Source organism: Carya illinoinensis, chromosome 16 (assembly GCF_018687715.1).
Source record: "Carya illinoinensis cultivar Pawnee chromosome 16, C.illinoinensisPawnee_v1, whole genome shotgun sequence".
Taxonomy (NCBI): Eukaryota; Viridiplantae; Streptophyta; class Magnoliopsida; order Fagales; family Juglandaceae; genus Carya; species Carya illinoinensis.
Genome location: NC_056767.1, coordinates 23,671,869 through 23,691,300, shown reverse-complemented (window position 1 = coordinate 23,691,300; position 19,432 = coordinate 23,671,869).

Here is a 19,432-nt window from a genome sequence, read left to right as displayed (position 1 = left end):
AAAATAAATAATTCAATTTTTTTAAATTTTAATACAAAATTAATATATTCTAATAATATTTTATATAACTTATTTTGACTTATCTCATCTCATCTCCAAAAACATCCAACTGCATGTCATGAAAGAATTTGGAAAAAGCAATAACGAGGAAGGAAACGGCATAGAGCAGCCAGACTGTAAGTTTGAGGAGCAGATCATCAGTAAAGGGAATGGTAATAGCCATGAAAAAAGCTGTGACTGCAAAGAAGATGCCAACTCCATACAGCACACGGGCTATCACTGGGAACTCGGAATTAATGAAGTGGCTAACAAAACAGGAAGCAAAGCATAATGAGACAGTGAAACAGAAGAGTTTAAAGGTGGGAGAGAAATTGGGGTGAAGTTGGACGGATGTGAGAGCTACACCAATGGCAGATGATAAGCCAAATGCCACTATTATCGTAACCCAATCCCTGTTGTTTGATTACCTACTTCCAGAGCGTGTTGAGCTACAACTGCTTGTGATTCTGTGCCATTCGATGGTAGTACTACCGGAGGCCGTGGCAGCGACATGGCATCATGACGTTGGGGGAGAAATCTCTGAAAACGCAAAAGCGATTGTGTGTAAATCCAGAGGAAAAACTCTAGGAAACGACGTACAATACTCATTTTCAGGTAGAGGCGGGCCAGTAATTCGGAGCAATCTAGCTAGGGTTCCTGAGCAGTGGATGCAGTTCGGAGCTATCTAGCTAGCTAGGGTTCCTGACCAGGGGATGCGTACTACACTAATTTCTTTTCACAATGGCCGGTATTTATAGATCATCAAGAGCAGGGGACAAACTGGGAACCAACCACTTAGTCAACATGGACCATTTGCCAGAAAGTCAGAACACAACTTCCTCAATTCGCGGTCAGAATTTATTGATTCGTATCTTCAATTTTTGGAAACTTATACAGTTCTTCAGTTATAAACACACCTAACTTCATGCCAAAGCCTATATATCCTCGTCCCATACATATATCTCCCACCTCAAATTTGATAAAGCTCGAGAAAATCCACCAACCCTTATATTTTTCACACACCAAGTACCCCATAACTACAGTTTCGAATAACTAGGCACTTAATTGATAAGTACTGATTGGTCAGCTTGTCCAAGTCATGATGTCCATTAATTCTTTCGCCTTTTGTTTAGTTATCCAAATGCGTGCATGGTTCGTACGTAGGAAACTTCCACTTTCAATTTAACATGTTTATCTTCTTCTTCTTCTTCTTCTTCTTCTTCCTTCTTTTTTGTTTTTGTTGGAATCTTTTAGCTCACAATATTCAAGCCCCCACTACGCCATGATGCATCAGGGTCACAATAACGAGATAGCCAATTGCATGGGGTTATATTTTCCTATGTTATATTTAGGATAAAGATAGGTTAATAGTCACTTTATTAACTATTACGTCAAAATAATAATAATAATAATAATAATAAACGGTTGGTAAGAGATAGTAAGTCTATCATTATTTTTATATTTATGTATGGGTGTTATTAATGTGACCTGTCTATTCACAATTGGCTATGTTAATATTGTGACTCCGTCCATCTGTCCATTAATTAAGCCTGCATCATGTGTTCTATCTGCGGGACTGATGTCGATTACTGAGGCTGTCGATCTGTCCACGTGCAATAACATGGTCAATTGTGTTGATTGAGGTCTGCCACAGCTTTGTTCATTATAATATTTATGGATTGGCAGCCACATTATAATATTGCAACTCCTGCGCACTCCATTTGAAAAATGATGAAATTTGTGATTAAAAAATTAATTTTAATGTGGGTCACATATTTGTTGACTTAAAGAAAGTGTGTAAGACTTGTAAATCTTAAAATTACAAATATTATTTTTCTTGATAATATATATTAGTTTTGTACAACTGCCCAGATTGATGCAGCATGTTTCTATATCCTTGGTGTGTATTAATACAATGTATTAGTAGTTATTAATTAACATGACAAATAAAGCTACATAAGTTTTAGGTATGCAACTTATGAGCAACAATTAGACCTAGTTTGTTTTTACAAATTAATAGGATGAGATAAGTTGAGATTAAAATTAAAAGTTAAATAAAATATTATCAGAATAGATTTTTTAAATATTATTTTTATTTTAACATTTGAAAAAAATTAAATTATTTATTTTATTTTACATAAAAATTAAAAAATTATAATAATTAAATAAAATGAATTGACTTATCAGACCAGAATCTATTACATTAATTCTTCTTCTAAAATATATTCACTAACCCGCAATTGAAGCTGATGATTGACTCTTTCTGGAGTCAACGAGTAGAAATAAAATATTTAAATACATGGACAAGAAACGCCGTTATCTTATTCTAACAGAGTCAATATTCTAACAGAGCATTTTTAAATATTTTATTTCTACTCGTTGACTTCTGCGTTTCTGACCGAGCTGGGGAAAAACACACTTTATCAGCATTTTTAAATATTTCTTTTCCTATGTATGTTTGCTTGGACCGTGTTAGTAAGACCAATAATTTACTTTTCCTGCCCCTGCCGCTGATAATGACCCCTTTTTAAGCCACCTGCTAGTGACGAGGCATCTCGAAATTCACGACCGTTCTTGGTCCCAACTAGGCATCATAAAAAATCTATCAATATTAGATAGAGGGTGCTAAAATAGCATCTAACTAGATGGAATTGTCGTTTTAGTCTACCCAAGATTTTACTAATTACTGAATTTGAGCCTCCTCTTAGACAAAAAGAATGGTCTCAAAATCGCACTCATCAGGAACGGGGACCATGAAGCCATAATTGGAAAATTCATGATTCATGGTCTCATCAGTAATAAAAAAGGGAGATTTTTCATGTAAATCATAAATTTGTTTTCTTTTTTAAAAAAAAATACACAAAATTTGCACACTAGCTAGCTCTAAGACTATACAAATCATTTCTGATGATATATAACTAGCTTATTCATTTTCTTAAATATAATTGTTTATATATATATATATACTAGGTGGGAGTAACGTGCAAAACACGTTTGTCTAATTTTATGAAATGATTATTTGTAAAAAATAATATATATTTTATAAAAATTATTGATGTCACTTAATAATTTAAGGCATATTGGAGAAAATAAAAAAATTAGTTCAAAGTATCATATAATCCAATACATGTTTATAACATCTATAATTTTAGCAAAGATATATACGAAAAATTTAATAAAAGTCTAACACAAACGGTAGTTTAAAATATGTGTCGTTTGATGTTTGTATTATAATTCATCAATTTATGTCATCCTGTAGACAATCAATAGAGATAACATTGAAATTCTTATTTTGCTGTTAGTTGAGTCGATCAGGGACAACATAAAGTTAAAATATAATCTTTTTATAAAATTTGTGGTATAATATTTTCTATATATAGCATATATATAAATCATAAAATATATTTTGAAATTGTTGGCCGAATTTACTCTTTCTTGATTAGTTCAAAGATCACTGCCTTTGTCACGTGCCTATCATAGCAAGCCCACGTATGGAATATAACTTAGCGGAAGCTACGTCCTACTACCATGGAAAAAAAAAACACTTTGATTAAACACACTTATATTATATATTATATGAGATTTTTAAATTTGGAATACTCAATAATCTGAATTAATGAAACGTATAATACACGTATATTATACTTAGGGATTCACGTCTTATGCACCTAATACACGTGTATATGTTAAGGAGAAAGAGAAAAATATAATAACTAATCTTTAATTACTTATTATTATATAAACTATTAAGTATTATAATTATTGAGATTAATAAATCATATAACAATATTGAATACTATCTCTCTCAACATTTATGTCTTCATTTTATGTGTCAAATCGTTAAAACAAACGGTGTTAACTTTAACGGAAAAACAAGAAAAACCGTTAAAACAAGATTTTCCATTTCATACACACTTTTTATATATAGAAGATATATAATAGATGCAATTATATTTCAAACCCATTTAATGTATAGCATGAATTTGATACTTGGTCGATCGTGTTTAAATAATTTTCAGTTTGGATGAAATAGAAAGTTTACATCATAAATACATGGTTAGATCGAGTTAATTACAGCCTCTGGGCGAGGTACTATATATCTTATCTTTATATATATAAAGTGGCTATCTAACAGAATTTTATTGGTTTAACGGTTTTTGTTGTTTTACCGTTAAAATTAACGCCGTTAGTTACATGAATAAATTAAAGTGGCTCTCTCTTCTTAAAAGTTCTTAATTTTTTAATCTCTCTCTCTCCAATCACTTATGAATAAATTCATAATTATTAAAATTCATGCAGCATGCATGATCCTGTAACCTGTGCATTGATGATCATTTATTTATGAGGTATATTAGATATCTATATATATATATATATTCTATTATATATATCTATATAAATTATATAAATATATATTCTATATTCTATTATATATATATGATCTTTTATATAAATTATAATTTATATATCAATTTATTTATGTGATTTAAAATTTTTATTCATTCCTTATATAAACAAAGAGAAATGTAAAATAATTAAGTTTAAATCTATTTACCAACTACATTTACGAATACAATTATCCTAATAAAATATTATTTATTTATCAATTTAAATTCATTATGAAACATTAAAATCAAATAATAATATCTTATAAAAACCTTATTATTTTATTTCTTTATAAAAATTATGTTACTTTTTAAAAATAATCGCTTTATTAAATTAAGAAAACGTGTTATGCACGTTCCTTTACTGTTAACAGTTTATCTCCTGTGATGCACATGTTTGTTTCAAGATATATTTTTTTTTTTTTATAAATTCTAAATGCTTTAAAACTGATTTAAGTCTATCTTACTATTTGATGTTAGAATTTATATATATTTTTTCTAAAAATATTACATTATTATTCAAAATTTTTTTCTTAATAAAAATAATATTTCTATACACTGGACGAACGTCCCTTGGACGTTGCCCAACTACTAGTATATATATATATATATCAAGTATTCAAGTCGAACTTGGCGTGTGGTTGCAGTACGTACAAAAGTCAAATGCCAGAAATCAATTTTGAGATCGTCAAAAGTGAAAGGCCAGAGTCCAAGCTTCAAATTGAACTTAATAAATAATCATGCTCTATATATTATATTAGAGGACGCAATTGAATTAAACTATATATCATGATCATCATCACATGATCATGTTTATGGTATAGCTAGCTAGGAAGAGAGAGGCTTTAAGTTATTTGTTTTATGTTTTTTTCAGTTATATATGTACGGACGTTTATGTATGTGTAGTATAGGAAGATGAGTAAAATTATGAGAAATGTTTTAATCATAAAGATATTCAATTAAAATAAACTCGATCACAAACTAACATGACATGACGTTGTATATATGGTAGATTGTAAATTAGCTATTTTTATCAATAAAATAAATCTAACGTATAATATGACATATATATGATATCAGTATGTGTTTTTATTTTTATAGAATCTTTTTGCAATTGTAACACTCATAGCTCTTATCTTATTGTTTATGCTTTTTTATCAGTTATATATGTCATACTTATATATTTTATAGTCTAATTGTATATGGATTTGAAGTAATTAATCAATTATATATTCTAATTGTTTTTTCATTTATATTTGTTAAACTAGCGGTAAAAGATTAATCAAGAGCGAGGATTCATCATCATCATCCTCCCTATAATTATCCTATTTTTAATTCATTTCTAATTATATATTTATATATATATATATATATATATATTCGAGACCTTAGTCTTACAATATATATTATGTAAATTTCTTGACAAAATTGCTAATGTCATTATAATGTCATGCATGCGTTACATGTATGTACAGTCATTATAAGGCTTGACAACGACAAATGTTTCGTGAAATATATATAATTTGCTGAAACATGAAACTGTCAATTCATTATAAATTCTATCTTTATTGTCAGATATGTATTTGATTAGAAGAAAGGTACAAATTATAATGGTAAAAGATAGCAATAACGACAAAGAATTAAAGTAAGGACAATAGTTAGGCGAGCGGAATATTTAATATAGGAGGAGTACTTTTTAAATAATTTGTGGCAGACGGTATCGTTTGACATTGAGGTTTTCCTTCTCAAATATAAAATTTTTATCTTATTATTATAATTTTTTTAAATTTTTATATAAAATATAATAAATAATTTATTTTTTTTAATTTTTTTAAATTTAAAAATAATAATAATATTTAATCTTAAAATTTAAGATTCTTATTTAAAAAATTTCAGTGACCAAACAAAACTCTTTACAAGAAACTTTTACATTTTCAATCCGCTTGCTGTTGATTATTGAGAAAACAAACAAAAAAGTTGAAAGACTACGTACTAGACATGAAGGTCACATAACGTACATGAGTAAAGACGCGTTTGTTCTATGTTTTTTTCAGTTATATATGTCACGCCATCATGTTCACATTCACCATGCATGCATGCATGAATGAAAATTAATCAATTCTTCTAATCAATGCAAAGTAGTCATTTTTAATTATTAACTAGCGGTGAAAGACTGATCAAGATCACTAGGATTCATCATCATCCATGCTTTACCCTCTATTATTCCCGGAAAATTACCCAATTATTTTCCTTATTTAAAATTGTATATTATGATGTTTGTGGACTTTTTACAACTAAAATCCATATAAAAACTGAATACTTTATAATTTTCCTTATTTACTTTACTTTCACTTTACTTTCTCCCATAAAATTTTTCTTAATTCGCTAATTATTCTTATTAATATATATATATGTATAAATTATATATTAATGCAATATTTGAACATGGTAATTAGGATTCAGAGTTATTTATACTCGTAAACAAAACGACGTACAAAAAAAACAAATTAATCACGTATACCTTATCTTAGCTAGGTCAACGAGTTTATGTTGATTTCCAATTAACGACCGGTAGTTACCACATTACAAGAGATATGATTTTTTGAGACAAAAAATTTTGTCTCAAAAAATGAAAATTTCATCCCTAAAAGTTTTAGGAGATGAAAAAATTTCGTCTCTATTTTGTCTCAAAAAGGCTGTCTCAGAAAGTTTCCGAAGACGATTTTCATCTCCGAAAAGTATTTTTAGAGACGAAATTGGGCGGAACCGGTCGAAATCGTTCGAATGGGAAATTTTTTCTGAGACAAAAAAATGTCTTCTCAGAATCAAGTTCGAACGAAAATGAAATGTTAATTCGAACCAATAACCATATCTGACCAAGTCCGTTCGAACAAAAAAGTTCGTAAGCGACTTTAGTTCGAAGAAAAATATTAACTGTTCAAACAAATAATCTATTTACAGAAATCTTCTGTTCGAACGGACTTTTAGAAATGAATTTATTCGAATGAGTATTTAGTTGTTCGAACGAACGCATGGATTGTATTTCCCGGTAAGTTTGAATGGGTATATTTTTGTTCGAATGAGAATTTTTTGGTTTGAATGAATATGTTTTTGTTCGAATGTATGCATAAATGGTAATTTACCATTCAAACGGCATTGATCAAACAAAATGAAATTGATACTAATACAAATTGTAATCTATATACATCAATTGTTCAAATGTTTACAAACATCGTAAATATTAAAGGCAATTAAAAAAAACAAATGAATTATGATTGTGGTGGTAGTGGTGGTATAGGGTTTTGGGACATCATTAATTGAAATTGTTCAAACATTTTTTGGTTATTTAATTGTAGCCTCTCTTCTAATCTTCTTTCTAAATCTGCTGCTTGATCTAATTGGGTCAGCAACTCTTTTTCCTTCGATCTCAATCGTTCTATCTCAAATACAGCTTCCTCTAATTTTTTAGTCTTGTCGTCATTCGATCTGGCTTTAGAAGATGATGAAGATGTTGAGGATGGCTTCACGCAACGTCCTAAGCCCCTCAAATATCTAGAACGTGATCCAAGAACTTGAGAAAAGATTTGAGCATCGTTGACAGATGATTCATCAGATGGATCCGCAACAGTGTCTTTAAGAGATATCATCTTGTCCTGGAAAAAGAAAAACATTAAAATTAGTATATGTAACAAAAATATATTTAGACAATGAAATTAAATAAATTTAAACTTACATAATTTGCCTCTGCCTCAGGATTGCTCCAAACACCATCACGATTTTTATGTGCTTTAGCATACAATTGGGTCAGATCATAATCAGTAGGATTTTCTTCTTGCTGCAAAATGAAAATTAATATCATAATTTATACGAAAAAAGTGTATATATTAAGATTTAATGGAGACAATAAGAACTAACCATTTTTTTTGACAAGCGATGAAAAGATCGAGAACCCGCATGATGGTGTATCGTTAAATTTGATCTATTTGTTTTGTTCACTGTACTCCGTTTCTAAAAAAAAGTATTATAATTTTTATTTAATACATTTATTATATATTATTAAAAAAAAGATAGTAGCGAAATTACCTGATAAGCAGGATCTTCAAACAGATCACAAACTTTCTCCCATTCGTTTGGTGGCATTGCTTAGAATGGATTTTGACGCGCCTCTATCGTAGTACTGAACTTCTGATAGTGTGCATGGCATCGATCTTTGTACCTCCGGAATGCATTCGACATGAGTTCTTCAATCGTTAGTCGATCCTCCCACCGACCAAAATTTAGTTCAAACTCGTCCTTCAAAGAATTATAAACAATTAGTATAATTTCAAACATTCGCATTTAAATAAAAATGTTATACAAAGTAACTTATTACCAGACAACGATTTTTGATGTGGTCTTTCACATCTTGGGGAACTTGAGCCCAGGATGATGTAGCCATCGGTGCATACGTGCTAGTAAGTGTACCAACATAAGAAGCAAGCCAATCTGCCGAATCCCCAGAGCCACCGGTGTGATCATCAGATATATCAACTTTAATTTTACTCACTTTTCTTACTTTTTCTATGCAGACACTTTTCGTAATGCCTCTAACTCGGCGCTGGTTTACAACAGCTATATATACAAAAAGTAAAATATATTTTAATTAAATGAATCTTATTTGAAAGATATACAGTGAAAAAATACATTGTTCTGGTTCTAGTGACGGTGGCCCACCATTGTTGGCATGTGAAGCACACGGGTTCACGTGTTCTTTTGCGTTTAGGAGGCATATCTGTTTGAAATTATAATAAATTATTATTCGAACAAAATACGTGAAATATTTTTATAAGAATTTTACCTACACAAATATCTGTTTGAAAATCATTCGGTATCAATATTGCTGGACCAATTGCTCTCATCCTCAGTAGACACTTCAGTTGATTCATGTTCTTCCGACATGTCACCTTCAATTACTTCGGGTTGAACATCTTCTCTGCGCAATGGGACCATGTCATAATGGCTTAGATCAACAAATAGATTGATGCCTGATTCATTTTCTTGATATGCTTCTTCATGGTCTGGACTATCAACTTCTTCATGTGGTTTGTCTGCCTCTGGAATATAATCATACAAATTTCTTTGCGCAAATTTCTCGACTATTCTCCATGGATTTCTGAACTCCGGATCATCTAAATAAAAAACTTGATTTGCTTGGCATGCGAGAACAAATGGGTCGTCCTCATACCATTTGCGAGATGTATTGACACTTACAAAATATTCATCCTTACGCACTCCCAACCTAGGATTCGAGACATCCCACCAATTACATTTAAATAACAAGACCATATATCCCCCCACATACTTTAATGCTATGATATCCTCCACAATTCTGTAAAAATCAATATTTTCATCCTCATGGCTTCCTTCGACAACAACCCCACAATTTTGAGTTTTCCTATATCGTTCTCTGTCTGCTGTGTGAAATCTATATCCATGCACCAAACATCCTGAATATTGGATAGCCCGCTTAGACGGACCACATGCCAAAGCATATACTTCTGGTGAGATTTCACCTGAATGTTCATTATATTTCGATGCAACCTACATAAATAAATTTTATTCTACTTATATCAATATCATATATAAATATGATGACACCTACAAATTAAATAAAGTTTAAAATACTTTCAAGCATAATTTTTTCCCGAATAATACCGTATGTTCAAACCATGAGGCAAATTCTTCTTCATGCGTCTTTTTTACGTCAGTCACACCATTCATGCGAATTAGTTGTATATGTTCGCTGCATATGTTAATGTGAGTTATTAATTTGTATCAATATATACTATATTATTAGAAATGCACTTAATACTACTACCAAATTAGATGATCATCACGAACCTCAAATACTGTTCAATCTCTTCACAATTATTTAAGACATACCATTGAGCTCTTTCAAACTCTCGCCCACATAGGTCATAGCCCCCTTGTGCACCTATAGGACGTACTTTCTGGGAAAACATGGTAAATGCTGACGAAACTCCCATTTGTCCACCTTCATAATTTCAATCCGGTCTCGTAAATCTAGTATCAACCCCACGAAAATACATTGAACAAAATGTATGCCACTCATTATGAATATATGACTCTGCGATCGATCCTTCCGGACAAGCCTTATTCCCCACAGATCGCTTAAGTTTTCCCAAAAACCGTTCAATAGGATACATCCATCTATACTGAACGGGGCCAGCAACTAAAGCCTCACGAGGGAGATGCACAGCCAAATGAACCATTACATCAAAGAATGAAGGCGGGTACAAACTCTCCAATTTACACAATATCAATGCAATGTCAGCTTCCATTTTTAATAAGGCATCAACTTTCAACGTTCTACTACAAATATTTATGAAAAATCGTCCTAATTCTGTGATAGCTGTACGAACATCTGGAGTAAGCTTTCCGGGCACACCAACTGGCAACAATCGCCGTAAAAATATATGGCAGTCGTGACTTTTTAGACCAATTATCTTCCAATCATGAGGTCGGACACATCTTGACATGTTCGAAGCATAACCATCGGGTAATTTGATTGTCATAAACCAATCACAGAATTTCTTTCTCTCATCACTTGAAAGTGTATAACATCCAAGGGGCATATAAGCTGATGACCCAGTATCTTACAAATGCAACTCTGATCTGATTCCCAACTCTTTCAAATCTTTACGAGAGTTGACTGTATCTTTTGTTTTTCCTTGTATTGACATCAGGGTACCCAAAATATTCTCACATATATCTTTTTCAATGTGCATTACGTCTAGATTATGACGCAGTGTTAAGGTAGACCAGTATGACAACTTAAAAAAAATACTTTTTTTGGTCCAATTCAATTCCACTGCTTGTCTTTTCCTCTTTCGGCATCTTGCATTCTTTCCAAATCTGTTGTCTGGGACATCTGCCAATTGAGTGAGAATATCACTACTAGAATACTCTGGCGGTGATGACCTACGATCAACCGTTCCATCAAACATTACCCTATTGTTTCGCCATCTATGATCATGAGGTAGATATCGACGCTGTCCCATAAAACATAATTTCCGGCCATTCGCTAACCACTGAGACTGTGTATCTTTGTTACAAACAGGACAAGCCATTTTTCCCTTTGTGCTCCACCCAGACAAGTTTCCGTATGCCGAAAAATCATTTATTGTCCAAAGTACTGCAGCATGCATTTTGAATTCACGCGAAGCGGCCACATCATATGTATTGACACCTTGTTCCCACAACTCTTTCAACTCTTCCATCATTGGCTGCAAATATACATCTATTTCATTTCCTAGTGACCTTGGCCCTGGAATCAATAGAGTCATCATAAAATAAGGATCCTTCATACACTTCCACGGTGGTAAATTATAAGGCATTACTATGACAGGCCAAGTGCTATGAGAAGTGCTCATGTTGCCAAATGGATTAAACCCATCAGTTGCTAAACCAAGACGTACATTGCGAGGTTCTTCAGCAAACCATGGATACTCGTCATCAAATTTCTTCCATTATAAGGAATCTGCAGGATGAGTGAGAAATTGATCATTTTGAACTCTTTCTGTGTGATGCCAAGTCATACCTTTTGCAGTCATCCGGGAAGTAAATAATCTTTGAAGTCAAGGAATAAGCGAAAAATGTCTTAGCACTTTCTGGGGTACATTACGCTTATCTGATGTCCATCTTGACTCAAGACACACTGAACATGATTCACATTCTGCATATTGCTTCTAGAAGAGAACACAATCATTTTTACATGCATGGATGATATTATAATCAAATCCTAACCCTCGCTTCAATTTTTTGGCTTCATAAAAATTTCGAGGTACTACGTTATCCTCTGGCAGAGCCTCTTTAAATAATTCAAGCAGCATATCGATAGCCTTTGCAGAAATACGACAAATAGACTTTATATGGAGCAACCTGACAGTGAATGACAACTTGCTATGACGGGTGCACCCTTCGTACAATTCTCGTTGTGCATCCTCCCACAATGATCCAAAGTCTTCATTTCCCTTAAATGACTGGGTAGATGTTCCTTCTCCAACACTGGCACCAAATATGTCTGCGCCAAGATCTCCTAACATTTCAGTCATATCTTCTCCATTATCATAACCATCATCAGAAATATCAACATTTATGTCCTCCGTGTCGATCTCGTTACATTCATCCATCTGGTTGAGATGACTGCCAAATCTAACTCCTTGGGGAAATGGTTCTCCATGTAAAACCCAATGTGAATATTTAGAATCAATTCCATTTACGAATAAATAATCCTCCACAGCCGTCATATTATAAGAACTAAGGTTTTTGCACTTCTTACATGGGCATCTTATAAATCCTCGACTATCAACACTCCCACAAGCAAATTCTAAGAAAGACTTCACCCCTTGTGCATATTGCTTATAGTCTCGACCAAGTCTATCTCCCAACAACATCCAACTTTTATCCATCTATAAAAGAAAACCACAATCATGGGATAAACACTATCATTCAACTATTACAATACATGTGTTTAATTACCCTGTACTTTTAAGGTAGTTGGTCCTATCCCATTTGAGAGACTATCATCTATATCGCATATATACTCAGTCTAAAACTCGTATGTTAGTAAAAATTTCGGCGGCATTTCCCTACAATTCTCCAAGTATGCTAGTCACGATAAGCCGTCAACCCTATTCATGAGCCGAGAAACTTATGAACTACATACTCGAAGAATGTAGGAAAATGCTAAACCAAAGTTTAAATTGACTAACACAGGAGTTATAACTAAGTATATATGCCATATAGATGATAGAATCCCAAACTGTCCACTTTGGACAATTCAAGAGTTATACTCAAATATTCTTTAAGAGAATATTTGGCCACAACTCTCGAACGGGTCTAAGGTTTAACTGCATGTAAAATAACTACAAAATCCAAACACTTAGTAGTAAACATAACAAGCATACATCACAAATACATGGGAAGATTACATTACAAGTATACATGATGGGCCATTAAAGATTTTGAAATATTTAATACTTGAGTACTTACTTATGTTCAAATATTTAATTATAATTTTTTAATTAAATATCTTATTATTCCTTTGGAGTATTAAGCTATTTAATTAGTGTGCTTAGATATAATTAATTATACATTATATATTAATCATCTTATTACTCGAGTAGTTAAATATCTTCAAATATTTAATTATAATTTTTTAATTAAATATCTTATTATTATATTTGGAGTATTAAGTTATTTAATTAGTGTACTTAGATATAATTAATTATACATTATGTATTAATCATCTTATTACTTGAGTACTTAAATATCTTCACATATTTAATTATAATTTTTTAATTAAATATCTTATTATTATATTTGGAGTATTAAGCTATTTAATTAGTGTACTTAGATATAATTAATTATACATTATGTATTAATCATCTTATTACTTGAGTACTTAAATATCTTCACATATTTAATTATAATTTTTTAATTAAATGTCTTATTATTATATTTGGAGTATTAAGCTATTTAATTAGTGTACTTAGATATAATTAATTATACATTACGTATTAATCATCTTATTACTTGAGTACTTAAATATCTTCACATATTTAATTATAATTTTTTAATTAAATATCTTATTATTATATTTGGAGTATTAAGCTATTTAATTAAACTATATCATAGATTAATTAATTATACATTATGTATTAATCATCATAATTAATACTTGAGTACTTACTTATGTTCAAATATTTAATTATAATTTTTTAATTAACTATCTTATTATTATATTTGGAGTATTAACTGCTATTTAATTATCACTGCAAATAATAAGTATTTAATTGATACTGTTCGAACAAACACTCTATAAGTTCGAATGGAACGCTGGTCGAGTTATATTCTGTTCGAACAAAAAAAAAAAATTCGAACGGTATTCAGAGCGTTCGAATTAAACCAACCTAGAAACCAGTCACGAAACAGAGCACAAAACTGATAAACAAAACACAATTTTCACATTCATGATGCCATATTTCAATACAACACATTGAAAACTATATGAATATCTCTAAATATGATTATTAAACAACTTAGAAAACTAATAAAACTTACCTCTTGTACTAGCAATTCAAATTTCAGTCAATCCACAATACCTATATATACATAAAACACATTAAACTGTTGTTCTATCCCAACAAATAGATGCAAAAACTCTATAGATATTTGTAAACGAAAATCGGCATGAAAAATACAAAAAAAAACAACAACTTACCTCTTGTCCTTCTCCTTTCTCTCTCAAGAATCTCTTCTCTCTCAATGCTTTCAAGCTCTCTCTCTCCACAACACTCTCTCACAGCCTCTGCCACGCTCTCTCTCATTTTCTCAATCTTCAATCCGAGTGAAAATGAAGTGAAATGATCAGATTAATAATATGTGCATTTCAGTTTGAACTAAATTTTAATAAGTTCGAACGCGAAAATCCAAATACTGCTAATTTTTTCCACAATTTTTTCCCGTTCGAATTAATATTTTTCCAGTTCGAACAGAAAAAGGAATATTCTCCAGCATATACTGATAACTTGGTGCAAATTTTCCCTCCAAACAAAAAAAAATTCGTTTGAATATGAATTATCTCTATTCGAACTGACATTATATTAGTTCGAACAGATAATTAGAGAAATATATAACTATACACATAATACACCCAATATTATTATGTGTATATGTAAAAATTATATAGACTATATAATACCAAGTGTCACTAATATCATAATACTAAGTTTCTTATCAATCTATAATATTAAGTATTTAAAATAGTATAATATTTTATTTACAATCACTAGTAGTGTTATACTTATAAGTTAGTATCACTATAAGTATAATACTAAGTATCACTAATAGTATAATATTAAGTGATATTAAAGTATAGATAGCATCAAAATATGAAAATTAATAATACTGTAATACTTTATAATATAGTCCAAGTACTTGGTTTATTATTAATATACAAACTAAATATATTAGAAATATGTTTTTTATACATATAATTAATGCAATGTTTTACTATATACTTACTATATTTACTTTATAATGCAATGCTTTAGACAATACTATTTTATACTCATCTAATGCATAATATATATACTATTACATATATATATACTAGATACTTACAATATATATAAGTAACTAGTATAAAACTCTATACTATCAATATATAGTTATCTAATATATATTATTATATATACTAGTGAGAAATTTTTTATTAGTACTAATACTCTGTATTATATACTAGTATTACTAATACTTCTCAATTGTTTTACCTCTTGTACTTATATATATATTTTTATGAAGTATTATATAATTCATTCGAACTTATACCCTTTTAATTCGAACTTATACCCTTTTAGTTCGAACTGATTATACTTCCGTTCGAATGAAATCACGTTATTTAAGCCGCGAACCAGTTTCTTCTCCATTCATTTCGTGCCTCCTCTCATTCGAACCCTTTGATTCCTCCACCGTTAGCAACCACAACGCCGCCACCAACTCCTCAAATCTCCTAGAACAAGAGGTATGGGTTAAATGTGCTTTATTTTTATTAGTTTTTTAGTAAGTTTTGGGGGGGTCGGATTTTGAATCAATCCGGCCCCATTTTGTTGTTTTGGGGGCAAATGACACAACTATAATCGGTAGAAATGGTAGGGATTTCCTCCTAAATCATTTCAACCGATTAAAATATTGGATTCCTTGTGAAAAATGAATGTGTCGGTTCGGTTCTGAGTCGACTCAGCCATGTCTGTTTGGCTCAAGTCCGTTCGAATGAATATAAATTCCATTCGAATTAAATTTAGGTTCATTTGAATGGAATACAAGTTTATTCGAATGGATTTTAGGCTAATTCCAATGGAATTAAAGGCCATTCGAATAAGCAGTTGTCAACCATGACAGCACAACATCATCATTCCTCTAATTCACTTTAATTAGATCACATATATCTTTTATACATCAACAGTATACTAATGGCAAGTAGCAGCGGAAGAAAACGTTCCAGACCCCAGACAGTCGAAAGTACCTCCGCATCTCCTTCTCAGCCGGCCGTTAGGCCTATACTAGTTGAGCGGGAGATCATTCTAGGTGACTTCCGTGACCTCACTTGGGAGGGGCGGAGCATACATGACATCATCACCGATCGTGGATGGACCCCGATCTATCGACAGAGGGGCACAACATATCCTGAGATAGTCGGTGAGTTTTACCGTGCCATGGGTGAGCAGTCTGGTGATGCTCTATGCTATAACTTAGTAGTCCGGGGAGTGAGTATTATATTCTCTCCCCGCGTTATTGCTGAGTTTCTAGATTTGCGACGAGAGCTCGGTGCCTATCCTGCAGCAGCAGCAGCGAGAGCAGCAGCGAGATCAGCGACTGCACCTTCTGGAGAGGACACAACAGTCGCATCCTCATTGCCAGTGCCGGATGTACAGACCGCAGAGCTGGATGCTAGCTCAGATGATAGCGAGAGCGGTGATGAGGTACCTGATGATGGTCTCACAGACGATCAGGTTTGTGACCTAGTGCGAGACCCTGAGGCTCCTCCATATGATGGCAGTAAAGTGATCCGACAGGCCGACTGTATAGTATTTTTCAGAATGCTTAATTTGATTGTTGGGTATAACATTGATCCGAAAAAACACAAGACTGATTTTGGGATCGAGCGGGCCAGATTTTTGTTACAGTTAGCACAGGGGGAGCCGATTGATCTGGCATTATATTTCTTCCTCCGCATTCACACAGAGTCACGCTATTCGGGTGGAGGTAGTCTACCATTTGCGCTTTTGATATCTAACCTCTTACTCCATTCAGGGGTTACAGTGACTTTGACTGAGCGGAGGTCGCCACAGATGGGGCCTGTTAACAAGATCACATTCAATAAGAGCAAGGGTCACTTGTCGAAGACTCGTGCAGTCCTACAGGATCAGCCTCCGCCTACTGATCCAGCTTCTACTGCTGCTGCCCCTACTGAGAGACACCCTGCTGGGGCTACTCCAGATGAGGTACGAGCTATATTGGCAGACCACCGCGACATTTTATTGAGGGACTTCATTCAGCCCATGATGGAGAAACTTAAGGACCTAGAAGGATGCTTGCAAACTTTACAGGAGGATTTTGATTTATATAATAAATAAATATTGTTAGTAATTTTTTTACTTTTTTATGTTGTATAGAACGTCTAACTTATTTTGGAATGTAATTAATGCAGTATAGTTTTTATTTTTAGTGTTTGCTAGTCTCTTTATTGTTAATTATATTTTCTTCTCATTATACTTAGTGTTCACGATAATTGAAAAAATGACACTATCTTTAAATTAATATTTAGTTAACTAAAATATTTTTAAATTAATTACATAAAATTAATTATTTATGAATTTGTAAATATTTTAATTCATTGTAAATCATAATATATAATATATAGAACTTTTTATTTACTTTGGAAATGATAAAAAATTAATAGAAAAAATATGTATTCTTACAATTTTAATAATATATCTTTTCAATTAAATAATACCGTTCGAACACGTTAATACTAATTCGAACAAATAATATTGCATTCGAATTAATTAATTTTCTGTTCGAATTAAATTTAATTAGTTCGAACGATATAGATTTTTGGAGACGACCTAATTCGTCTCAAAATCTCAAGTTCAAACTACTATGTTTTAGATTGAACGGATTTATAAGGTTTTCCATGTTTTGAGACGAAATTTTAATTTCGTCTCAAAAAAGTACTTTTAGGGATGAAATTAATTTCGTCCCTAAGAAATTTCGTCCCTAAAAATTAAATTTCTTGTAGTGCCAGTACTACTTTTCCAATGTGTCCCTCCTTTTGAGACCCAATTTGTAAGGCTCATGTAGTATTATATCACATATTTTGGTCTATCCTAATGGTTGATTTCTTGTCGATGGATTGAGCAACTTGCAACCTCACTATAAGGTTTATCCTGTTTTGCGGAGTGCAAGGAGGCCGCAATTCCCCTGCTTTCTCGCAGATTTAGATGGAAAACTGTGATTTCCATTCACCGCAAATTGGTTGGGAGTAATGCATCTGGTTCGAGTACTTTCGGTGAATCCATGAAGTTGGCCGCAGTTGCGACAGATTTTGTTGCGGATCTTCTCCGCAGTAGAAGTCGATGGACAATGAGGGTTTGAAGGGCAATTTCGATGGATAATTGTCGAGTAGACTGGTACTTACGGCCATCAAAAGGGGCACCGCAAATGCAACGAATCGGCGAGGTTTGGGTCACCGAAATTGCTCATCCTGTTGCCACCGACTGGTCCTGCAGCAATGGTCTGGCGAATTTGTTCTGTTCGGGTAATTACCACCACACCTTGTGACGCCACCATTACAAACATTCTACGAGTTATTGGGTCACCGCAAGAGGTACAGTTGTAGACGAAAGGGGCATGCGATGGATTTGCTTACGTCGGAATTCATCATGAGTGCATGCAGGTAACAGTGAATCCGCAGGAAATGCAAAAAGCTAACCGCCACATTAAAACCAAATGTAAGTCGGTATTTGCGGTGAATGATTTCTCAGTATTGGCTTTAAGCCAACGCAAATTTTTTTTCCTTTAAATCAATCAAAATATCACTAAAAATATTGTTTTTTGGATGCAGAAAGAAATCTATGTCTGGATTTGTATGCTTTTTTTCAAATTCATTAGCCATAATACGTACGTATGTTATACGGTTGGAACTGAATGATCTCATGTATCCAACCATTAATGTTGTCTGATGTTGTCACCAATTTTAGTCAGGTTTCATACCATAGATTTGTTGTCCAGATCTATACAATATTGATCCTTTGGCAATATACCCATTTTTGCTCTATGTATCAATTGAATTGAATCCATGTAAATAAATCAATTATTTCTTTATAGCGAAATGATCAATAGCCCAGCTTGTATGATCAATTTCCTAGCATTTTTTTGCTCTG